This window comes from Sorex araneus, chromosome 6 (genome assembly GCF_027595985.1).
Source record: "Sorex araneus isolate mSorAra2 chromosome 6, mSorAra2.pri, whole genome shotgun sequence".
In the NCBI taxonomy this organism is placed as follows: Eukaryota; Metazoa; Chordata; class Mammalia; order Eulipotyphla; family Soricidae; genus Sorex; species Sorex araneus.
Genome location: NC_073307.1, coordinates 22303469 through 22318428, shown reverse-complemented (window position 1 = coordinate 22318428; position 14960 = coordinate 22303469). Strand labels below are relative to the sequence as shown.

At 43.7% G+C, this 14960-nt stretch overlaps 1 protein-coding gene across 4 annotated transcripts in view; it reads right to left on the bottom strand.

Annotated features, from left to right (window-relative positions):
* SIL1 (SIL1 nucleotide exchange factor) overlaps positions 1–14960 on the bottom strand; it is a 315807-nt gene that overhangs the window by 127692 nt on the left and 173155 nt on the right. The window lies entirely within an intron of this gene.

Genomic DNA, 14960 nt, shown 5'->3' with positions numbered 1-14960 from the left:
TGTTTATTGATTTGCTCAAGAGAGCGCCAATAATGTCTCCATTCGTCCCAGCCCTGAGATTTTAGCAGCCTCTCCTTACTCGTCTTTCCCAACGATTGGAGGCTTCTTTCAGGGTCAAGGGAATGAGACCTGTTATTATTACTGTTTTGGGCATACTGAATACACCATGGGGAGCTTGCCAGCCTTTGCCGTGGAATCTGGGATATAGAATATTTTATATGGGCCCAGACCCCTGGTAACAAGATGTCCCTCTAAGATCACTGATGCAATGTAGAATTTTTACAATCACATTTGAGTATACAACAGTGTATGGTTTCTATATGCTCTCATAACTAATTTTGGCTAACCTCATCTTGCTTGGAAATAATTATAAAAAAATTACAATGAAGACTATTACTAAAAAAAAAAACCTCAAACTCACACTGAGGTACTAGGCAATTAATATATAACACATCTGAAATCACCTGAACTCTTCTGGAACTCCCAGGCTTACTTTACACCATGTAGGTCATGAAATTCAGGCATCTTCCCACTTGAGCTTCCAAATTTTATGAGACTTATTTTCTCCTATGTCGCGCGCTGCTTCGTCCAGCGAAGAAACACGCAACTCGGAGATCCTTTTGGCTGCGATTTATTTAGGAACTTTCTCATGCGTTAGAGAAGAAATCAGGAACGGGGACGTGGAGTAAGGCGGAAAAAGGGACGCATGAGGGAGAACCCACTAGCTAGGTGACCTCCCCACTTATATACCTCTCGCTGCCTGCTTATGCCCACGTGTCCGCATCTGATAGGTTAGTCACAGCTTATGGGCGTGGCAAGACATCCTGTTTCCTTATTAGGAGTTGTTTTCGAAGCACACAGGTGTTTATTACAAAGAGCGCTACAAAGCATGGTCCCATGGTGGCTCTCCACAATTCCCCCTTTTTTGTTTTAGAACAGCAAGTCTGCGTAGCGACCTCGGCCCCCTTGGCCTTACCCGTCATTGGGAGCCCTCTCGCTTGTAGGTCCCTGTCTTAGGTTGGTCCAAGGGTCAGGTGGGTATAATGCACCCTTTCAAACTCCTCAACTACAGGAGGTCCCCTGCAGTTAAGGGCTCTCAGCTGCATAATACCTTTTGCTACGTCCAGCTAGACCTGATTGTTCTGAGCGAGATCATTGATTCGAAGTTGCAAGCCAAAGCTTGGGGGATTGCTGTGCCTCCAGGGCCGGGATACCTGCAAATATCACGCCTTTGTAAATAGTTGTACTTGCTGCATTTTATATAGACACCAGGCAAAAACCCAAAGCAGCGAGAAGCAATAAGGATAGTAGTACTCCCACCTCCACCCACTCTTTAATAAAATAGAGGGGACTTCTACTCAGGTCTTATTAAGGTGGGAACGGAAGGGATTAGAGCAGGCCAAGTTGTAGCAATGGCCCAAAAAGCTGCTTCTTCAGCTCGTATCAACACAGAAACCAGGCTGAGCAGGAGCACCAGTTTCCACCTCTTGATCTACTGGAGGTGCGGTCTTCCGTGTCAGGCGTTCAGGAATCCACACTGGTTCTGCCCTGTCCTGTGGAAAAACACAAACAGAACCCCTGGCCCAGGTTAACACGGGGTCCGGGCCATGCCATTCACCAGAAAGGATATCTTTCCATTTAACATATCCTTGGCACACAGGAATCTTTGAAGAATGCCTGTCTGCAGAGGAGGTGCCCTTATCATCAATGATCAAAAAATTTAAAGTAAAAAGTGCAATAGAGATTCTTTCTCGAGGGGGCCGTCCCAGGCCAACTCCCCCTTTTTGTTTTATTAGGCATGCTTTAAGGGTGGAATGAGCACGCTCAACAATGCCCTGTCCTTGTGGGTTATACGGGAGGCCGTGAGATAAAGAGACTCCCATCTGGGCACAAAATGTGGTGAATTTAGCAGAGGTGTATGCCGGACCGTTATCTGTTTTCAGTTGGGCTGGGATGCCCCAGGCTGCCCATGCTTCAAGGCAATGAGAGATAACATTTGTGGACCGCTCCCCAGAAAGGGGAGTGGCATGAATGATACCAGAGCACGTGTCCACAGATACATGGAGATATTTGAGCCTGCCGAATTCCGAGAAATGTGTAACATCCATTTGCCAAATGCGTAAAGGCACAAGACCACGAGGGTTTATGCCCATGGAGGGGGCAGGAAGAAAAGGGACACAGTGTGGACAATGTAAAACAATTGCCCGAGCTTCGGCTCGAGGGATTTGAAATCTATGTTGAAGGGTCCGAGAAGAAACATGGAAACGTTCATGAAAATTTTTTGCTAATTGTAAAGGAGACTGAATAACAAAACAAGATGGTCTAGTGAGTGCATCAACACAAGCATTGCCTTCCGCTAAGGGACCCGGAAGGCCTGTGTGAGAGCGGATATGTGTGACAAAAAATGGTTTTTTCACGGGTCCAATGAATTTGTTGTAAAGCAGATAACAAGGAGGCTATCGAGCTGGAGGCCTTTATGGGTCCTGCTACCTCGAGTGAGCAAAGAGCATTTACAACGTATCGTGAATCAGAGATCAAATTGAAAGCAAAGGGGCAATGCTCAAACACTGTCAAGACAATTCGGAGTTCCACAACTTGAGGAGACGTAGTTGGAAATTGCATACGAATAGGATCTTGACCCTCTATCATATAAGCCCCCCAGCCTGTACTTGAACCATCAGTATAAATGTTTGGAACATCCCGAAGGGGTACATAAGAGGTGACTTTGGGGAAAATTACCGGATGGGTTTTAAAGAAGGTCATTAGTGGATGTTTGGGATAATGATTATCAATAACATTGGGAAAAGAAAATCGGAGAATCGCCCAATCATCATGTAAGTTACACAAAGAAACTATTTGAGTGGAATTATAGGGGGTAATAAGAGTATCTGGAAGTTTTCCAAAGTATTGCAAGCAGTCCTGAATACCAATCATAGCCAAATGGGCTACAGCTGCAGGGTATAACTCCACGGCTTTTGCCGGAGAGACCCTAGGATGAATCCACAGAAGGGGTCCCTCCTGCCATAGGACTGCAGTAGGTTGCCCATATGTTGAAAGCACACAAAGTAAAATAGGAAACTCAGGCTGCACGCGTGTATTCCCAGCAGCAGTAAGAGCTTGCTCAATTTTGCAAATTCCATTAAGAAGGTACGCCAGTCTAAGTATTGTCTGGGCGTCAACACCGCTCTAGCCACCTGTTGCCAATCATTTGGGGTCATACAATATCTGAATAAGCCTTCTATTTGAGTTATAGTAAATGCGGCGTTGGCTCCATAAGTCTTTACTGATTCTGCCAAGGACTTAATTATTTTAAAATCTAGGGGCTCATGATATCGCTGTTGATTATTATCTTCAAAAACTGGATAAGTTAACTGCAGCTCTCGCCTAACTTCTGCCCAGAGCCCAGGTTTTGCAAAAGAAAGTCCGCCTCCCGCTTTGTTAAAGTAAGGGGGCGGATCATCCTTAGAGCCCTTTAGCGGTAAGTATCGGTCACTATCATGTATCGCAGCTTCCGCCTCAATAGGGGGCTCAGAATCCCCGTTAGCCCGTCCCTGCTGAAAATGACGTAGCGAGGGATAAAGAGACGGACGGGGCATTCGGGTTTTTTCCAGATTCTGGCTATTGTAAACAGTGCTGCGATGAACATACATGTGCAGATGTTGTTTCGATTGTACTTTTTTGCCTCTCTGGGATATATTCCCAGCAGTGGTATTGCTGGGTCAAATGGGAGCTCAACCTCTAGTTTTCTGAGAGTCGTCCATACTGTTTTCCAAAAGGGCTGAACTAGCCGGCATTCCCACCAGCAGTGTAGAAGGGTCCCTTTCTCCCCACATCCTCTCCAACAGCGGTTGCTTTTGTTCTTTTGGATGTGTGCCAGTCTCTGTGGTGTGAGGTGGTATCTCATGGTTGTTTTGATCTGCATCTCTCTGATGATTAGTGATGCAGAGCACTTTTTCATGTGCCTTTTGGCCATTCGTATTTCTTCCTTGGTAAAGTTTCTGTTCATTTCTTCGCCCCATTTTTTGATGGGGTTGGATGTTTTCTTCTTGTAGAGTTCAACCAGTGCTTTATATACCATTGATATCAACCCCTTATCTGATGGGTATTGTGTAAATATCCTTTCCCATTCTGTGCATAGTCTTTGGATTCTGGTCACTGTATCTCTTGCGGTGCAGAAGCTTTTTAGTTTAATGTAGTCCCATTTGTTTATCTCTGTTTTTACTAGATTGCTTAGTTCCGTGTCACCTTTGAAGATACCTTTATCTTCAATATCGTGGAGGGTTTCGCCGACCTTGTCTTCAATGTACCTTATGGTTTGTGGTCTAATGTTGAGGTCTTTAATCCATTTTGATCTGACTTTTGTGCATGGTGTCAGGTCAAGGTCTAAACCCATTTTTTTGCATGTGGTTGTCCAGTTGTGCCAGCACCATTTGTTAAAGAGGCTTTCCTTGCTCCACTTCACATCTCTTGCTCCCTTATCAAAGATTAGATGATCATACATTTGGGGTTGTGTGTAGGGATATTCCACCCTGTTCCATTGGTCTACGGCTCTGCCTTTGTTCCAGTACCATGCTGTTTTAATTGTTACTGCCCCAAAACGGATGACTGGTTGAGGAAACTTTGGTACATCTATACAATGGAATACTATGCAGCTGTTAGAAAAAAGGAAGTCAAGAATTTTGTAGTTAAGTGGATGGGCATGAAAAGTTTCATGCTGAGTGAAATGAGTCAGAAAGAGAGAGACAGACATAGAAAGACTGCACTCATCTATGGTATATAGAATATCAGAGTGGGAGACTAATACCCAAGAACCGTAGAAATAAGTACCAGGAGGTTGACCCCATGGCTTCGCGGCTGGCCTCACGTTCCGGGGAAAGGGCAACTCAGAGAAGCGATCACCAACTACATTGTAGTTGAAGGCCATGTGGGGGAAGGGAGTTGCGGGCTGAATGAGGGCTAGAGACTGAGCACAGCGGCCACTCAACACCTTTATTGCAAACCACAACAGCTAATTAGAGAGAGAGAACAGAAGGGAATGCCCTGCCACAGTGGCAGGGTGGGGTGGGGGGGAGATGGGAGTGGGGAGGGTGGGAGGGACGCCGGGTTTACGGGTGGTGGAGAATGGGCACTGGTGAAGGGATGGGTTCCCGAACTTTGTATGAGGGAAGTATAAGCACAAAAGTGTATAAATCTGTAACTGTACCCTCACGGTGATTCTCTAATTAAAAATAAATAAATTATAAAAAAAAAAAGAGACGGACGGGTCATGGATGGTTCTTGGGGCCTTCCTTTCTTTTTTGGGGCGCGTCCCTCCATCAGCGGGGTTCCCCTAGAGGCCTCGCTTTCCACGTCCGAACCCTCCTCTAGCTCAGAGGCTACAATGCCATGACGGCTGCCTCTGTCCTTCCTTGTGTCTTCTAACACTACTTGTCCTGATTGTACGGCCTTATCGCACTTCTGATCCTTAAAGTAAGCATAGAAAGCAAAAATGAAAAGACAAAGGGAAAGACAAACAAACATCCAACCAACAAACGAAACATACACATCCATGGATATTATTGTCCTGACTCACCACAGGAACTTGATCGTCATGACTTCTCGTGAACCTTAGTCCTGACTTACCACAGGAACCTCATCGTCGCGACTTCTCGTGAACCTTAGTCCTGACTTACCACAGGAACCTGATCGTCACGATTTCTCGTGAACCTTAGTCCTGAATAAATCGCAGCAAGTTCTGAATCCACCGGGGGGGGTACTGGAGGTCGGGTTCCCCGTACGGGCCACCAGCTGTCGCGCGCCGCTTCGTCCAGCGAAGAAACACGCAACTCGGAGATCCTTTTGGCTGCGATTTATTTAGGAACTTTCTCATGCGTTAGAGAAGAAATCAGGAACGGGGACGTGGAGTAAGGCGGAAAAAGGGACGCATGAGGGAGAACCCACTAGCTAGGTGACCTCCCCCCTTATATACCTCTCGCTGCCTGCTTATGCCCACGTGTCCGCATCTGATAGGTTAGTCATAGCTTATGGGCGTGGCAAGACATCCTGTTTCCTTATTAGGAGTTGTTTTCGAAGCACACAGGTGTTTATTACAAAGAGCGCTACAAAGCAAGGTCCCATGGTGGCTCTCCACACTCCTACTCCTCCCTGCAGGGCTGAGTTAGAGCAGCAAAAGATAAGACCCAACCTGCAGAGACCATACACATGATCAGATACAACTCCTCTACTAAGAAGCTTAGGGTCATAAACCGCATGTCAAACCATTGCAACACAACACAGTTTTAAAATGCCAGCAAAGAAGTACCAAATCTGGCAGCCAGGAGTTTTAGCTAACAATCTGAAGTTTTCACTTGATGACTATAATAAAGCAGCAGAATAATAACGGGGCCCTGGGGATGTGGCTCAGTGGTGGAGCACATGCACTGCATGTGTGAGGCCATTGAGTTAGATCCCTGGCACCAATCGACCTTACCAACTATGATCCCTGGTACTGCTGGGCATATCCTCAGGACTACAACAAGTGCAGCAACCAGTGCCACAGCCAAGTGTGTATGTGACCTCCCAACACACCTCAGTCAAGAGTGCAACCTCCGGTACTGCAACAAATGTACCCCCCAAAACCACTACCACCACAATAAGGTCATCACTAAGCAGCTGTTTAAGAGAGTAGAGTAGGCAAGGGTTTATATTTCCACATCAGCAGTCAATTAAAGCAGAGTAGCTTCCGCTAACCCCTTCCCAGACCAGCACAGTCCAATAAATGAACTTTCTGTGATGACTGAAATACTCTGTATCCACAATGCCCATTACAGTGGCCCCTGGTCACCTATGGCTATTGAGCAATTGAAATGTGACTAATGAAACTAAGGAAAGGTTTTACATTTTATTTCATTTTAATTAACCTAAATTGTCACAAATGGCTAGTGATTACCATATTAAGGAATACGGAAGTGGATCTTCATTTCCCAAATGGCATGTCCCCGGAGGAGTACCGGGAGGAGCCAAACATCAGATGGGGAAGGACTCTGGGAGCCGTGAGGAGCAGCACACACATAAGCTGCAGTCCCGGGGCCTGCCGCAGGGACCTCTGGGGCACTCAAATCTGGTTTACAGCACTGAGTACCTCCTGCTAGTTCTAATTCAGGAGACCCTGAGCCAAGGAGTAAACAAGAGCAGTGGCTCTCCAGAGGAGTCAGATAGGAGGCCAGGGATCCACTGGTGCTATAGCTCTTCTGAGGACAAGACTTATGGATAACTCTCCTTTCTCCAGAGCTAATTGTTACAAACAGATACCTACTCCCTGCAACAAAAATGCTCAGGGGCCAGCTCTGTAATTGAAAGGAAGTCTGAGTATAATTGAGCATACACATAAATAATGGATAAAAACAAGTACAGAATACTCAGCCCTTCCAAACAAACCAGATAACCCCTTCAGAGATGAAGGGAGACTGGATGGAAATAACTTACTAATGAGGGGCAAAGGAATAACGAACTTCTTTAGTTCAGTGGTAACAAAAAGAACTAAATGGAAAATTAAGCTCTACTGAATTGCTTCTTATGAGACTAATTGAAACCAAAAGGTTCACCAAAGTAAGAAAGTCTCTTCATAATTACTTTATTCATATGCAGCTTTGGTTTTCCTCCATTCCTGGAATTTGAAGGAATCGTTCTCCATTATCAAATTATGCACTTGCTATTTTAATATTTTCCAATGACCTTTTTCTTCCCCACACCATCTTCAAAATTATAAAAGAAAAAGAAGAGGAATATATAAGAGAACCTGAGATTTCTACTTTCTCTCATGTAGCCATAGTTAACATCTTGATGAAAGTTACCCTAGGGCTATATTAAGACTTCTGATCTTAAAGAAAAGAATTTCTTGGGGCTGGGAGATGGATCAAAAAAATAGAACAATGGGGCCAGAGCAATAGCACAGCAGAGCAGATAAGGGGTTTGCCTTGCATGTGGCCGACCAGAGTTTGATTGCCAGCAATCCATACAGAACCCCAAGAACGCAAGCAAATCTTGAGTGCAGAACCAGGAGTAACCCCAGAGCATCACTGATGTGGCCCCAAAATAAAAAAGAAACTAGAGCTAGCTCCAAGCCAGATAACCTGGTGCTGCATGGTTCCCGGAATACCCTGGCTCCTGAGGGTGTCAGGAACAACACCCCCGTCACCACCATACCTCCTCCCAACCCCAGGTCCCAGGGGGAAAAACATTCCTGTATATCAATAGATGCAGGGAAAGCATTCAAGGTTCAACAACCATTTTTGGTGTTTGGTTTTGTTTCGTTTTTATTTTCATCACAAATGCTTACTTTTCCCATCACAGACGAACTCCCATTTATGATGGTAAGGATGAGATGAACCTCAGCAAAGTGGCAATAGAAGGAACTTACTTCAATATAGGAAAAGTCATAGACAACCAAATCCACAGCCAATAATACACTCAACAACAAAAAACTGAAACTTTCCTGCAAGATCAAGAACAAAACAAGTCTGTCTGCTCTCACTGCTGTTATTCAATATAGTGTTAGAAGTTTTAGCTACAACAATTAGGTAAAAAAGAGATATTAAAGAGATTGAAACTGGGAAAGAAGTTGAACTATCACTGCTTAGATGATATGGCACTGTACATAAAAAAAAACTCCAGAGACTGCACACACACACACATACAAACTTCCAAGAAACAATAAATCTATGCAGTCAAGTGGCAGATTACAAGATCAATATTCAGAAATCTGTTGCATTTGTATATGCAAGCAGTGATGTAGAAGGAAAGGACATGATTGCAATTCTAAAATTACCAAACAGGAGTAAAGAGGGTGGGACATCAGAACATTGGGAAAAGGGTCTTACATACTTTAGCATTGGGGAGGTGCAGTAACTACATCAGGAACATAAACATAAAGTCAGGAGTAGCCCTGTGTCCGCTCCTTTTTCACATAGCCACAATGACTACAATATGAATGCAAATGGATCATCCAGATAACAGTTAAGCTAGTTGTGAAAGATGAAGGTCTGGCTAGATGGAGTGTGCAAAATCCTGATCTGAGTTTTCTGTCTCAACCAAAAACCAACCTCACAGCAGGTATTTAAAGACAGCATCTGAAGGCCGCTTCTTTCTCTTCTCTGCAAAGGGAATACTAAACTATAACCCAGAGAAAACAGAAAGATACTCACTAGAGGTGTTTCCTATAAAACAAATTCATTGATACTGCTTTCTTCCATGCCTTCAGATGTTGTTCAGGGCCTATACAAGGAAACCACCCCCGCACCTCCCCCCAAAAATTTGCATTTTCTGAAAAAGAATGATAATGATATTGTCCAGAACAATACTTAATGTCTATAATAAAAATTCTTTTAGATAAGCTCTTTCTAGTACCAGGAGAAAGTTCCCTTCTCAGTAGACACTAGTATAATTATTGACTATTTTATTAGATGATAATTATGTGATTCATCATATTTCCCTTTTTTCTCTTGGCTGCCAGGACATTCAGAATTATATTTAATGTTTAGGTCCTGTAACAAAAGAAACCAAGGTGATTATTATATTTGTTTGCCCCAACCCTACATTCATAGAGTTTAAATTAACTTTATTTCTATTTAATCAGTCTTATTTATGTATGCATGTATGTGTGTATATTTATTTCACTCTCAGCTAAAGTCCTAATTAGCAGGCAGCCTCATAAAGAGCTGTGCCATCACATGATGTGCACAGCATTACCCACTATCATCACAATATGGTGGCAACAACAATTCACTTGATAAATTCCTGCTTTAGGACAGACTTACAAGAGAAGTGCAATGAGTATAGGCAGCACAATGTGAATACAGGAGTGCAATAGGACTCAGCCTCCCAGCAGGGAATGCCCTCTCGGGAAGATGCAGGTTGGGAATGCAATGTGAATATTAGAGAGGGAAAATAATAATTTTTACAGAAAAGAAATTAGATGATGGGTTAAGGTGGAGCAGTCACTGGCCAAGCAAATAGAAGCAAAGAAAAACAAGTGGGATGGTATCAAACTAAGAAGCTTCTGCAAAAAGTAATAATAACCTGAATAAAAAGACATTCCAAAGACTGGGAGTCAAAAATGTCAAAAAATATTTTGACATTACAAAACATTTGCCCATAACTCATCTGGCAAAGGGTGACTATCCACAATACATACAGCACTTGTAAAACTTAACAAGAAAAATCACCCCCATCAAAAAATGAAAAAAGAGATGAAAAGAAACTTCCAAAAAGAAGACATACAGATAGCCAACAGTCATATGAAAAAAATGCTCTGCATCATTTATCATCAGGGAAATGCAAAACAAAAATAACAATGGGATATCATCTCACACCAGTGAGACTGGAAAACATCAAAAAACAACAATAAAAGCAGTATCGGTGTGCTGGCATGGATGTGGAGGAAAGAACCCTCATTCACTGCTAATGGGAATGTCAAATGGCTCACCCTTTTTGGAAAATAATATGGACACTCCTCACTCCTCAAAAAACTAAGAACTGAGCTTTCATATAACCCAACAATTCCAATTCTGGGTATCTACCCCGAGGTCCCCAAAAGGTCCCTTTTCTCCATACGGAAAAGATATTTGTACTTCTATGTTTACTGTAGCACTGCTCAAAATAGCAAAAATCTAGAAACAACCCAATTTTTCATGAACAGATTACTAGATAAAGAAGCTGTTATGCTCTCATAAAGAAGTTATGCCCTCAATCCGCCCCCAGCGCCATCTTGACATACACAGCAGTGAAGAGCCCCAGCAGGCACCACAATACTGGAGAATTCTCCGGGCTCCACACCAAGCCAATATCACTGGGATGCCCCAGATGGAGCAGGTGCAGTATCCCCGCCTTCTCTAGATGGAATCCCGGCGACCATGAGCTTCTACAAGCATGGCTCCCATATGTGGGTTTCAGGCTAATTCTCCAAACCGTATTGGAATAACTTCCTACAGAGATGTCTGTGGAACTGAAATATTTATAATTTAGAATCTCAGAAGCACATGGCCGCTTACACGGTTGCATGACCTTTCCTGATATGCAAAGTGAGCACTGGAAAATAAATGATCTAGCATCTGCCTCTGGAGGGCAGGCCTAAATGGTAGTGGGAAAATCTGAGCAAAATATAATGCCCAAAAGTAGAAAGGGAGTATCAACTGTCTCCCATAGAGGCAGGGTAAGGACTGGGATGTAAGTAGGTGGGGAGGATAATGGGGATATTGGTGGTGGAAGGTTTTTACTGGTAGAGGGATGGGTGATAAATCATTATATAGCTGAATATCAAACATGAAAGCTTTGTAACTGTATCTCATAGTGATTCAATTAAAAAAAATTAAGAAAAAAAAGAAGCTGTGGTAAAGAAGCACACATACACACACATGCACACACACATGCACTGGAATACTGCTGGTCTGTAAAAAATAGATGAAACCTTGCAGTTTGCTGCTACGTGGATGGATCTGAAGAGAATCATGCTGAGTAAAGTAAGTCAGAAGATGTGGGCTAGGGACTAGAGCGTTAGTACAGTGGGTAGAGTGTTTGCCTTGAAAGCAGCCAACCAAGGTTCAATCCCTAGCATCCCATATGATCACCCAAGAACAGCCAGAAGTGATTCTGGAGTGTAGAGCCAGGAGTAAGCCCTGAACATCACTGGTGTGACCCAAAAAACAAAAACAAAACAAAACAAAAGGGCTAGACACAGAATAACCTCTCTCATATGTGGGACATAAAGACATATACTGGATTTAGAGATAGCACAGGAAGGTGCTTGCCTAAAAAAATTACTGACTACCTAGTGTTATCCCTGGCACTACATATAGACTCCTGGTCACATACTGTCACTGCCAGGAGTGATCCCTGAGCACAGTCAGCAATAAGCCCTGAGTACTGCCAGGTATGACCCAAAAAAGACATAGTAAGGGAAAACAAATGGCCAAAGGGAAGTCTAAGAACTGGTCTACAGAATTGAGCTTACACCATGGGGGACTAGAGAGGAAGGGTAAGTTGGCGGAAGGGGACACTCTGGAATACAGTGTGGTGTTGAAATATTGTACACACACATGAAATCCTATCATTAAGTGTATTATAAATAATGTTACCCAAAATTTGAAAATTAAAGCAAAAACCAAAATCATAGAGCAGATTGTTCAGCATGTTCAAGGTCTGAGTTCCACCCCAACCCCCCAAATCCCTATATCACAACCCAGTAATCCCAGCACTGCTGAACTCTGACCACTGCATCATTCACAAGGAAGGAAGAGAGGGAGGAAGGCAGGCAGGCAGGCAGGTAGGGGGACGCTAAAGTCACTAGCCTTCATCCATGGCTCTCCCCACTATACTACATTGCTATGCTATGGGCCACTGATGTGAACAAAATCTTCACAGATGACATGGATGACATGGATGGCTATAGCACCACAGAAGGCAAGTCTACTTGAGGAGAGAGGCCAAACCTACTAAAAAGAAAATCAACTCAAGACACTGTCATGGCAGCCTAGTATGTAAGTATAATTTCCAACTTGTAAGGGTGTGAAGGGAGGGAATGAGGAAGCAAAGTGGAAATTATCTCATTATCAACCTCCACTTGGTGCTAAACGCTAGAGCCACGGCTATCTATGTCTTCATTTTCACCACAGTTCTATGGGATGAGATCGCTCATGTTATGAATTAGAATGCTCTGGTTACATATCTAGTCCAACTCAACAAAAATTCACCAAAAAACTTATCGGGCATTTGGGATCAGGCAACCCAAATATGTTTCTGCCTGAAGAAGCCTTTGGGCTGGAGGGAAAAATCTGGGTGTGACTTCAAAAGCAGCTCTTCCACCAGCTGATAGTGCCCCTCTGTATCTGAGCCTGGCTGCAGACAGGCTCAATCTTACAGTACTGCAGAAACAACCAAATCCTAACTGTCAACATCTCTGCTGCCGACATTCAAGAAAGCAGATTGAGGCCAGAGAGAAAAGACTTTCATTATGTATTCTCAGTCCTTTGATGCAAAGACCAGAACCTATGTTGGTCCTCGGCCTGGAAGCACCTGCAAAGCAGACATCATTAAAGCTCAATAGAGGGACTGGGGTACTGGCAGAATAATTGATTCCCTAAGGGCTGGACTGCTCAGTCCCTTTTGCCAAAAACCTTTCCATCATTTCCCCCTGCCATTCTGAGCAGGCCAAGCACTAATCAACACTTCAATTACTTTGTGTCTTGATGGATTGTTGGATGAAATTGATCTAAAACCTAAGTTAGGGCCTAAGTTGCTAAGTGGAAAAGGATTCCTCTAGGGCTCAGTGGGTAAGCAGATGAGATTTCTAGGCACATCCTGATCAATCATGGTCATTGGAATCCTAATCAGGAAGCTGGCAATGTAAGGCCAATTGATCAGCCCCATCAGGCATACAGGTCCTGTTATGCAGAAAGCAGAACCATTAGTCTCTCTCAAACCAAAGGAACACAAAGGCCCTGAGATTCCCAGAGAAGCTTGGGGCATGGCAGCCCCATTAACGCAGCAAACACTGATGGAGCATCACTGAGCACAGGCCGGGAGCCAGGCCAACAAGAGCTCAAGGGTTTGAATGATACCAACTACTTCTGATTCAGGAGCAAGAAGAGGGGAAATAAGGAAGTGCAGAAATTACTGTGATAGAGAATTGAAGTAAGTTTTCACAAAGGGCCAGGGGTGAGGGGAAGGGTAGGTATGAGTTGGGGGCTCTGCAGCATTGGGAGAAACTAGAGGAGAAAAGATACCCAAACACTGAAGGTTGAGGAAATATCTTCCCCCACTTTTTCAGTTGCTGTTGCTTTATGTTTTGAGATCACTGCAGGAATATATGACCATTATATTTTTTTAAATCAAATGTTATAAGAATATATAATCACCCCCTAATCATCTGTAATCATCTATAATCATCACTTCAAGAACAGTCATTAACATGGCAAAGTTTTCCAACTTTTTCTTTCTGTTCACCCGTATGTATTTATTACTAATAATTTTTTCAAGAAGAGAAACATGAATCTTGCTGTATAATGTGCTTTTATCATCTAGCAGTCCGCCTCCAACACCGCTCCATGCCAGCACCCGGGCACCTACCTCTTTATTCAACAGTGTCAGAGCAATGCACTGCAATGGATACAAAGCAGTGTGGTCTTCCTGGAATTATATAGGGTGGGCGGTCAAGGAAGAGGTGAACAAGACAAATGGAAAAGAAGCTTCAGGACAAAAAGTGCAAGATCAGAGGCAGAAAAGAAGGAAAGTAAAGGATATCATGGGGGAACAGTAGCAGATCAAAGGCCAGAAAACCAAGTGAGAGCATATAGCATTGCAGCAGTTGAGGGAAAACAGCAAAGACAGAAGTTGTGGCACCTCACAACCCAGAATGACCAAGTTGGATCTTACCTCTCTAGGCAGGGGAAAAGCACTTCTGTTTCCTCAGGGGAAAGTTCCATGACTCTAAGACAAGGAGCCCAGACAGACTGCTGCAGGGGGCAAAGGAGCCAGACACTCCTGGAGCTGGGGAAGCTGGACAAGGAATCGTGGGGTGGGGAGATGTAGGAGCAGTATGAAAGGAAACAAGAGATGGGCCACAGCAAAGCACCAGGTGACTGGGCTGGTGGAGATGGGAGAGGGAAGAAACTGCCAAAGTTTTAAAGTGAAGCCACTGGAAAAATGATGATAATTAAATAGGAAGAATGGGTGTGGGAAGAAATTATTATGAGTCAGGTTTAAAACCATGTGTAACACCAATGGGAAAAGTGGATATGTATCAGACAACTGAAAATATTGAATATTGAATGAGGGCTCAGGGGTTGAGAGTCAGGCTGAAAACACAGACTTGGGAGTCATCTGCATGGTAACGAAGGCTGCAGCCAAGAAATCTCTGAGGCAGAACACGAACAGAGAACAAAGAGTATTTACAACAGCCTTGATAAATGGCTATGGCTGAAAAAGTA